Consider the following 11,167-nt stretch of genomic DNA (forward strand, 5'->3'; position numbering starts at 1 on the left):
GAACTGCTTGTTAAGTGCAGCAGGAACAATCTGTTGCACTATTAATTTAAGAGATCTATATATCTGCACTACTAATGATGCTGGCACTATGAGAAGAAGTAGTGCTTCCTTCATAAGACCTGATTCTGCAGTGATCTTCATGTTGGCAGGTTATGCATCAGTCTGGAACTCACAGGTAATAGACAAAAAGTTCCCAATAAGCAAAACTTCTGAGAATCTAAAGGGTGCCAGAGGGCACAGGAGTGGGTGCACAGCTGGGTAGACATTGGCCTGTCTGTAGACCAACATTAACAGATCAGTTTGGCATTCTCTCTCTGAGCTGGGTGCACAGGCCATGCCAGAAAGGTATGGCATAGCAAACAAATAACACAGGGTGGAAACTAGCTCTTGGAATAAAATAAATTATTTTAGCTTCTATCCATAGGTGTCAGTGAGTTTTAATGGTCAAAGGCTATGGAGCCATTCAGCTGACTCAAAAGTAGACATACTTTCGGGCAGCTGGTTAGATACTCCCTAAAGGCTCCTCTGAATGTACTCATTAGGTGTTCACTCATTTCAGTTGGTGTAATTTGAGGTGTAATTGAGTGTCAAATAAATACATGTGAGGGTGGCAAGGATGGCACACCACACATGGAACACTTCTTTACCAATGAGGAGCAGCAGCTACAGTCCGGATGGGAGACCTGAGCACTTCAAATAGTGCTGGACTTCTACATATGAGCAACTAAATCAAGCCTCTGAATGCTGCTGTCTTCATCTATGAGGTGAATCCCACACTTACGTACAATAAAGCTGCACAAAATTATACAAGAAGATTTTAGGGTGCATCTCTCTCTACATAAGTTTCACGGGACAAAGCAGACTTATGAAAGACAGCAGAAGAGTCACCATAGTTTTGGTCAGTTTGAAGGGGGTGAATGTCCAATGCACCCTTATAATTGTTTCATATTTTCAAGAGTTACTTTAGTAGGAAAAGGACTGGAAATATCTTTTTTTAAATGATCTGGAAAGTCTGAACACTTTGAAAAGCACACAAAGCACACAGGGAGTCCACACATCTGTGTGAAGTGTCTCATCTGAACTCCAAAAACACTGCTTCTAAACAGATAACTCTGGAAGACTCCATTACAGTCATTCAGACTTTGTGAGAGACTGAAATACAAAAACACACTTCCTACCACTGACAAAGAGACAACCTGTGTGATCACATTGCAGGGGATGTTGCTGCAGAAGGTCTTTGGGACTTTTATGGAGAACAGAAAGCTGCATTCTGGAAAAATCAGACAAAAGTATCAAGGCAAATTTGCTGGGCTGTAAAGCTTACAACCCCGCCAGAGATATCCAGAAGTAAAGGCAGCCTTTGAACTGTGCATGCAGCAGGTTGTTGCTGACGAGCCTCAAATGGGAAAGCAGTGACACATCAGGCAGCTTCTCTTTTACCTAGAAAGGTACCTCAACTGCTTCAGGGCAAAAGAAGTCCCCAGTTCTGTTTCTCATTGGAACTGATTTCACACAATTAGGGCTAATCCTTCATTTGGTGTTTACTCAGTTTACTGCCTTTCTGCATTCTGCACTGTCCACATCTGGTGTTACACTCTGTATTTATTCTAGCCAATATACATTCAATCATCAGCTATGTTTGTTCTAGCTATGGTTGAGGTGGCAATGTCATTCGAAGTCTCTGCATGCATTGATGGATACATTACCTTTCAGCTGATTGTCTTCATGCCTGTTCTCAGACCAGAACTTGCTTTTTTTTGTGTGAAAGTTGGAAGAAAAAGTGTTATCCTTTTCAAACCTTTCAAACACAGGTGTGAGAAAGCGGCATTTTAACAAAACATTTTTTTATAGGAATTGCTTTTCTATTTGGTTTTGAGTCCTTCTATTTTGAAGCAACTCTGAAATCACAGGCATGAGTATTTCTTCAAATGTTACCATCCCTGTGCAAAAGGCAGGAGATTATTTAGGAAAGGAAAGGTCTGTAAGAAGGAAAACCTCCACTCCTGTTTGTGCATGAACTCCAATGGGAGGGTAAAGTGTGTGGCTGTGAGAATGTTTGAGTTACATTTGCATACAAATAGTTACTGAGCACTCAAATGAGTCACGAAAATTCAGCTACTTTCAAAAAAATGAGTGGATATGTTAATGCAATGGTAAGGTAGAGATTTCAATTGAAGATAAGCAAAAATATTTACTGTTCTGATTACAAGAGATCTTAATTTCTGCCCATCATTCCTACCTATTACAATAGCCTGTGTAACATACATTTAATCCAGATCTTGCCAATACTTATCTATATGGAGCTTTGAATTTTATTTCATTGGTTTGAAAAGAGGATGGATTTTTGTGGTGCAACGCAACATTATTTTTCTGGCATTAACGGTGAAGTGCATTATATCTACATCACTGTTTTGTGGCCAGGATCTCTACTGACTTTCTTATCCTCCCTCATAGAGCCCGTGCTTTAAAACAGCACGATGCAACATCTTGAAGGTTATCAGAAGTAGGGCACAGAGCAGTGCTAACCCACTGACCACAGAAGGCACTGCAGAGACAAGGCCCTTTTCTTGAAGCTTTACCTCCTACCTGCAGGAACCTCTAAGGTGATAAACCTCTCCATTACAAGCACATAGGCAGCCTGAAACCGGCATTCAGAGTGAGTCGCAGTGTCAGCTGAAGGAGTTACTGGATGGGATTTCTGAAAGTAAAAAAAAAAAAGTCAGATGAGCAAAGAGAAAGCTGGGGCAGTCTGGGGCCCGGAGTAGACAACACACATATTTGTGAAGGCCACCCGGCAAAGGGGCAACAGTGGTATCTTATCAATGAGTCATAGATAGAGTTAAATTCTGTGTCCTGGTATTTGCAGGCACTTGGGCTAGGACAGTTTAATGTGCTGTTCAGTAAAAGTAAGGAAGGTGTCAGAGAGATGGGCTTTGTGCAAACAGAAAGAAGGGAAGAGCTGTCATTTTTTTGTAGGGTGGCTGGGGTGCTCACTTGCAGAGCTGCATTAGACAGCATTAAAGGATGACTGAAAGTTAGTTGGGATGAGTATTCTGTAGTGATAATGACAAAACCAAATTTAAAATATATTAAATAAAACTGGAGTGCTGTTCACATCCAGGACCCAGGAGACAAGGCAGCAGGCCTACCTCAGCTTGAAGAGCTCACTCTCCATTACAACGGTTTATATAAGCTCAGGTAATGTAACAGCAGACAGAACAAAGGATTTTTTGCACTCTGCTACTAAGAGCAACATCTAAACAACTCAGAATGATGACTCTCACTGACAAATCTGCTCCCACAGTAGCTACCATAAGCACCTATCCGTGACACAGGTAACCCTTTCATTGCCCGAGGAGAAGACATCACGTGAGGACTACAGCAACTAAGTACAGCCTGACTTTTGCATCCGTCATTCTCGCAAGCTGCCTGATTTTAAAACATTAGCAAAAATGGCAAGGTAACAGCTTGTGTTTGTTCTGCCATCCCCCCACTTCAAGACCCCTGACGCACTGAGAGACAGACTGTGGGTCAGGTTCTGCTCTGCCCCGTTCTTTCTGTAGTTATTTACACCTGTACAAACTGAGTGGAAAACATGCAAAATGGTACCATTTTGTTTTGATAGTGTTTTACCCTCACTTCACAGGGGTGAGAATGAATAGACAGGGTGCAAGGCAGTGGAGAATCAGGGATTCTGTATATTAAAAAAGCAGAGCAGACAGCCGCAGAAAGTGTCAAACACCATACAAAAGGACTGCTCATGCATTCATGCTCAGCATCTGTGATCCGGACAGTATAAACACAAGTCAGTATCTTTGTGCTATGTGAGGCTTATAGGGTTTTGTTTATATAATTTAAAAACCAGCAGACCTGCAAGGCTGAATGTTGCAGGGTGCTTTGCAAACAGCAATCTCACCCGTTCACAGCATTTCAGAAGCCTCCGGAGCATACGCTGAGGAATTCCCTTATTGTTGGTAGATGGTGAAGGCTATTGTCAGATGACTGATACTGGCTCTCTGCCACATGATGCTGGAGCCTACAGTTTTAATTAAAAACTCTAAAACAATTTGAAGAATTGCCTGTCTGAAGCTCTGATTAGCTAGGCTGCCTGCCCCTTCCATACACAGTTAGGCAGGTAATTGCGAGTAGGAAGGAAGACTTCCTGCCACTCTGAAAGGTTAACATCCGGGGCTCCATACACAAGAAAGCCACCCCGCCAAAACGGACCTTTGATGCTTGAAGCCAAGATGTGTTAACATGTTCTGAAAGGGTGGACTCTGCACCAGTGCCTCAGTGGGACAAGGGACGTACAAGAGTCACGAAGAATGAAAGAAGCACGGTGGCTAAAAGCAGGGTGCAACAGTTGTGACTGAAAGAGAGGGAAGGTAACAACCAGCAGAGCAGAGAGCTGCCCTTATCTATGTCAGCTCCTACACCAGCTGCAGATAACTAAAATGGCATTATGGCCTTGTCCTCCCCAGCAGGAAAGGGGTTGATAGTAAAACCACAGTAGAAATAATGTAAGCATGTTTTCACACAGGCTGCCTAGAAAACAATTTAACTTCCACTCTCAGCAATGCCCCGTGGGCATTGGGGTCAAAGTGCATCTTCAGGAGTGATTTGAAGGAGAATTGCTGGAGAGAATTTTCCAGACCTTTCTTCCACACAGGGAGGATGGGAAGCAGGAAAGCATGAAGATAACCGGCTGGGAAAAGGACTAAGGCATGGGAAAGTCCGGCATGGCTAGCAGAGCAAAGGTCATGTTCAGCAATGCGCTAAGTTAATAGAGCTGGAAAGAATGGCTAAAGAGAGGCTGAAAAAAAAGAGCAAGGTTCTTTTTCGCCTGGAGGACAGAGGATGTAATGTGAGGTTAGTGGCAGTAGGTGCAGGTTTTCTCTTTTAACTATCTGGTTTGTGAATTGATGGCGTTTTTTGTTGTCCTGGGATTTTGTCTTGGTCTTCCTCACACTGCACGCATGCTTGAGAGCTATTAAGTCGAACAGCCTCTAGTTAAGCAGTTAAAGCTGGGCTCTGACAGGTTTCCCAAGCTGCTTCTGAATGTATTTGGCAAATAAATTCCTCCTCATCTGCTAATTTCAGACTTTTAAAATAATTTAGCTCTCAAGTACATAACATAAAGTGATTATCTTGTTCTTTACAGTCTGAGGGCTGAATCTATTTAGAACCTGAGCAGGCTGGCTATGTGCAAGTGGAAAGCTTTAGATAAAATTCACTTGCCAACCCACAGCGGTGAAACAAATACCCTCTCCGCTCTTGTGGGCAACTGCTACACTAGCCACATACCAGCTACATCCCTCATACACTTTCAAAACCACACCTGAAACTGGATCCAAAGCTGTGAACTGACAGGGAGAGTCTTCCTGGGTCCCACTGGATTTGCATGAAGCCCCATGTGTGTAAAAAACATCAAGACTATTGAGTCTCCATTAAAGGAGCTTCCACAGCCTGTTTCATGTCTTACCCACAGCCACCCCCATAACAGCTGATCCACGCAGACAGCCTGCTTATTCTATACAGGAATGTACATTTGCAGCTCATACACATGCGCTTAACTCCACAAAACAGTACCAAAATAGCAGAAAAGAGAGCAATTGGCACACTGCACATTGCTCCCTAAAACAATTCTGGAAGGTGTGTTGCTGCTCTCAGTACAGAGCCGAGAGTATCATCTCCTCAAATAGCAATGCCTTTACCAGGTTTAAAAAAGGAACATCTGCATTACAGTCAAAAACACCCTGACAACAAAAAAATTACCTAAAACTTTCCCATGACATTTGTTTTCCCTTGATAGAATCTATACAAACATTATTGAAAACCGAGCAGAAGCTTGCATTAAAAAAAAGACAAAACTATTGAAGCTGAACACGGCCACTCTGTACTAAATGAATTCTGCAAACATAGACAAATATCCCCAAATATTCATCAGAATCATAGAATCATGGAATGGTAGGGGTTGGAAGGGACCTTTAGAGATCATCTAGTCCAACCACCCTGCAGAAGCAGGTTCATCTAGATCAAGTCACATAGGAACATGTCCAGGCGGGTCTTGAAGACAGCTCAGTTCCCGCAGCCTTTCCTCCTATGAAAGATGTTCCAGTTCCCTGATCATCTTGGTGGCCCTGCGCTGGACTCTCTCCAGCACTTCCCTGTCCCTCTTGAGCTGAGGAGCCCAGAACTGGACACAGGACTCCAGACGAGGCCTCACCAGGCCAAAGTAGAGGGGGAGCAGAACCTCCTTTGACCTGCTGGCCACACTCTTCTTGATGCAACCCAGGATGCCATTGGCCTTCTTGGCCACGAGGCCACATTGCTAGCTCATGGTTAGTTTATTATCTATCAGGGCTCTCAGGTGTCTCTCTGCAGAGCTGTCTTTCAGCATTCATCAGAATTTTAACATCAGATATGTCTCTAAAGCAATGCCAGATCCCACAGAAAGGTCCTGTACCCCAAATGACCCTAAACAGATAAAGGAAGAATATTTTTCCCATCTTGTGAAGCTTTTCAGAATTTTAGCAGTCTTACTATCATGCTTCAGAAGAAAAACAAGACTATTCTCCTGAATATTTTCTCAAGAAATTCTCAAAGAAGTAGTCTGATGTTTAAAAGCTCCGTTAAAAACCAAGGCTTCATATCCCATTCTTCCCAGTTGCAGACTGCAACTCAGAATTTCCCATGCACCAAGTGAATGTCCCAAATGACCACTTCTGGAGTATTTCTTATGTGAGGGTTATAAGGACCTCATTGGATCAGTCTTGAGCCTGTATCTCGCATACACGGGGAAATTTATCTAGCTAGGGCTAAAATCACTGTGGTTTATTTCACAAGTTGTCCTAACAGGAGACAGAAATAGAGGAAACTTCTTCAGAAGCATTCACTTTCTAGATAGGGTTGCTCATCTTAGCTTGTCATTTCAAATGAAAGAAACTGAAAGAATAATTAGAAACCTGAAACTTGAATTATTCCTCTCCCCTCTTCCCCTTTAATCCTTGGACTTCCTTGTTCCCACTCCATGTCCTCAAGCAGCTGTGACTGCAAGTTTCTCTGGTCCTCGAACCCCATCATCCCAAGCCAATCAACCCATCATTGTCTTTCTTCTCTCCCACTGTCACCCGGTCCCTGAAGGTCACCTTACTGGCTCTGTATCATCTTGCGTGTTCCCTGCTGGAGAGCAGGAGGCTATCTACGGGCCCTGAAAAGCTAAATGGAAAGAGACTGGAATGTCTCTTATTACAGTGAACTTCTGCCACCCCAGTATCATTTCCCACACTTGCTAGAATATACTCTGTCCTACCCTCAAATGGTATCTTCCCTTTTCAAGGAAGAAGAAATAAATAAATTATAAGCAGTTAACTTTAAATCAATGGTCATTTGTGAAGCAGCTGACCAGAAAATGTACTGGTTAATAACACTAGTTCTGGTTGCCAAGCTTGTGATAGATGGGATCTGTTACTTCAGAGTGCGTGGCATTTTCATTGCACTTCAGATATTTAACAACAACTGCCATTGACTTCCCATGTGGTAAACAGTCTGCTGACAAAAGTCTGCTTTAAACGACTTGTCCATCATCTCACAACACACTCTGTGGCAGAGGCATGGATTGAATCAAATCCTTCACAGCAGAATTCAGCCTCTTTCACAATCCTTTGCATACTTTCTACAACAACTGAGGCAAGGCTCCCAAAGATAGCAAACTCCCTCACTACCCAAGTTGTACCTATGCCACAAACAAGACAACAATCCTGCAACTGAAGGTTACCACAGCTAACAACAGGCTCAACTATGCCGCAGAAATGCACGAAGCTCACAACTACGAGCACTGAACCTAGAGGCAACATACTGTGCCTTACAAATCCCCAGTACCCCACAAGGTTGAAGCCAGACAACTTCTTGGTGAAAGTATATTAGTCACTGCTCATTTTCTCACTGCTGTCAAATGTTTTAATGAAAATGTTTCAAGTCACACACACACACAAAAGTAATTGCAGAATTGCCAGGAAAGTCTGAGAACCAACCCTGGTGTCGACCATCCACATAAAGACCAGGGTGTCTAGTTAAACCATAGGCTGTCTGGGCTAAGGACAGCTGGACTCAGAAGTCAAGGGGCCATTAGGGTTGAGTTACAGTCTTTTAGACTTCTATACCAGGAAGAAATAGGTCACCACAGAAGCAATGCCTTTCTTAATTCTCTATAAACTGAGTCTTGAAAGATAGACTTAGATGTAGCCATCAACCAGACACATGCCTTAAGTCAAGTGAGGTGAATCTCGTCTCCAGAGCTGAGAGATCTATAGAGCTGTGAGAGAGAACAAGGAGCACAAAACTATTGCTACTGAAGTGAAAACAAAGCAGAGTGAGTCAGGAAATTAAGAAACTGCAAAAAGTCCAAATTCTGACTGTTCTATGGAGAAAAACAGAGATCCTCAGCTACGCATAAGCCAGCACTTTTGTTCTGGCCCAAAAATATTTTATGAAGTTTGTATGTCCTTTTAATGCTTCCAGACCCCTTGTCTCTGCTGCAAACAATAGTCTGAGGCCTTAAGTAATTTAACTTTTAGTTCATTCCTAATTATTTTTACGTTGCCCAATTTAAACATCTTGGGTGCACATATCGTTGATAAAAGAAGCAGGAAGGTTTCTCAAGTAGGTCTTTTGTAATAGTTGAAGGCATTCAGCCTTATAGAGCAATTGATGTGAGCAATGTGGTGGAATAATCTCCAACTGTATTTGTAGCTAAAAACCCATCAGGAGAACATAAGGCTTTAATTTCACCAAGCTGGACGTTTACTGTCCACCACTGCCTCTAGAATCTAAATTTCACAAAATGAGTGGATGTAACCCTTTGATGACCGGTGACAAATATTAAATTATAAAAACATGTAGCTTGTCTTATTTGCAAAGAATATATTTGGGGGTTGGACTAGATGATCTCTAAAGGTCCCTTCCAACCCCTACTATTCTATGATTCTATATGTGCAGTGAATTTAAGACTAGCACAAAAAACCCCACTGGCACTCCTATAATCTGATAAGGAGGCTGGGTGACCTTTTACTGATCTCTGATGAAACACTGGGGAACATAATTGGGATTTATCCTGTAGTACACCTCAGCATTACTCCACATGACCAAAAATAAAAAACTACAGCTCTTCCAAATGTTTCAGAAGTTGAGAGACAGATTTTTCTGGGTAATGTGATGGGTTTGTCTGGAGCTGCTTGCGCTTGGTAACGGGGCAGGGGGCTGCAGTGCTGGTCCCAGTAAGCACTTCCTGAAACTTTCCCCGGCTCAGAGTTTGGACTCTTGAGCCCAGGTGAGCCAATCTGGCACCTCTGCTATCACTGTTTAAAAAGTGAAATTCATAGTGCTTAGGAGTACATGGAAGAGTAGGGTAAGACGGAGGTGACCATGCAGACCCCACAGTCAGAGGAGGAGGAAGGAAGCAGAAGCGTCGGACCAGAGATGCCTCTGCAACCCGTGGCGAGAACGCAGACTGTGCCCCTGCAACCCATGGAGGGCAACGACAGGACCATGCCAGAGGGGCTGTTTTGGAGACCCTGTTCCAGAAGGGGCAAGTGCTTTAGACTCTGACCCACAGGAAGTAGAGAGGAGCTGAAGCCCTCAGGATGAACACCTATCAGAGCAGCCTGTGCAGGGCTGCCTGGTGTGTGAGGGACCCCATGCTGGAGCAGGGAGGACTGGTGAGGAGTCCGTCTGCCTTGAGAAGAGACAAATGGCAGGAGCCATCAGGAAAGGACTGATTGAAACTCCCATTTCCTGCCCTCCTAAGCCATCCAGGGGAAGCGGTAAAGACACTAGGATTAGGGCTCTGAGCCCAGGAAGAGGGGAGAGGTGGGACGAAAGGAATCTTGTCCTACTCTGTATGGTTTTCACTTGGGTATTTCTGTTTGTTATGGCTTTGGTTGATGGAGTATTAAATTAAGTTTCATTTTCTTCCCCAAGTTGAGTAGTCTTGTCTGTTTTGCCCAGGAGCATAAACGGCAAGTGAGCCCTCCCCGCCTTTAGGGCATTCCAAGGGCCCTTGGTACTTAAGGCTGATTGTGGTCCTTTGTTCCTGGATGGGCCTAAACCAGGACAGTATGCAAGTGCATACAACGCAACATACACTTGGTGGTATCTTCCATAATACTTAATTCTTTGATTTAAACCAGAAGCCTCTCAGCTTTCTGAAAATCTCAGTTGTATCCTCTTTGTATCTTTAGATATTTTGAACGCTTATTTTTATGCAACTGTCTCCTCTCCTGAAAACAGTATGTAGTACCTCTAGACAAAGCATCCACAAAAGAAGTTTGCAAGATGATATTTAATAGTTCCACACTTAACTTTCGGACATCCAGCACCAAGATTCAGGAATGCAAACTAGGGACATACATGATCTTTAGGCCCTACAGGCTCAGACAGAGATACACATCATCCCAGGACATTTTACTCCAGCTATCCATGCCGATGGAAGGAATGAACATTGTACAGACAGAACTCAAATGACTAACTTTGATTACATACCCAATTTTTAAAGGCAAAAAATCAGATATGATGAACGAGAAAAATTAGTCATCTACAGTGGAATTCACCTCACTTGGCACCTGTAAGTAAGGCATCTGGTTAAAATGGGTTGTCTAGCTTCTGCTGAGAACTGATGGGGAGTGACAGCCCCCAGCGAGAAGATTCATTCCATCCAGAGAGAGGTGTTGAACAGGCACAGAATGAATCACTCTCTGCAGGTGTCTCCTGTTCTCTCTTCTCACTGACTTATAGAAAGATGAGACACCAAGCCTCTAAATAGCTAAGATAAGGTGAGATGAACCTCGCCCTCAAGAACGGGTGAGTCTGCCAGGCCAGGCCCTGCATTCAGGCTTCTTGCCATCCAGGAGATGCCTTTACCCCTGAGCTACAGTGTCAGGCTCTCTCTTGTTTATAATCCCTCTTGCCCTTTGAAAATTGCATCTGTTTCTTTACTGTGGCAAGCTTGAACAGGATGGGTGGGTGTCCTCCACCTTAGCCTTATCTCCACTCTGGTCGTTAGGGGTGTTTTGCAAGCAGGAGAGAGTTGATATCACTCTGATGAGAAGAACATTGAATCTGAGTTTCTCACTTCCAGGGCAAGTGCTCTCATGACAAAAACTGCTTATAA

This window comes from Colius striatus, chromosome 2 (assembly GCF_028858725.1).
Source record: "Colius striatus isolate bColStr4 chromosome 2, bColStr4.1.hap1, whole genome shotgun sequence".
Taxonomy (NCBI): Eukaryota; Metazoa; Chordata; class Aves; order Coliiformes; family Coliidae; genus Colius; species Colius striatus.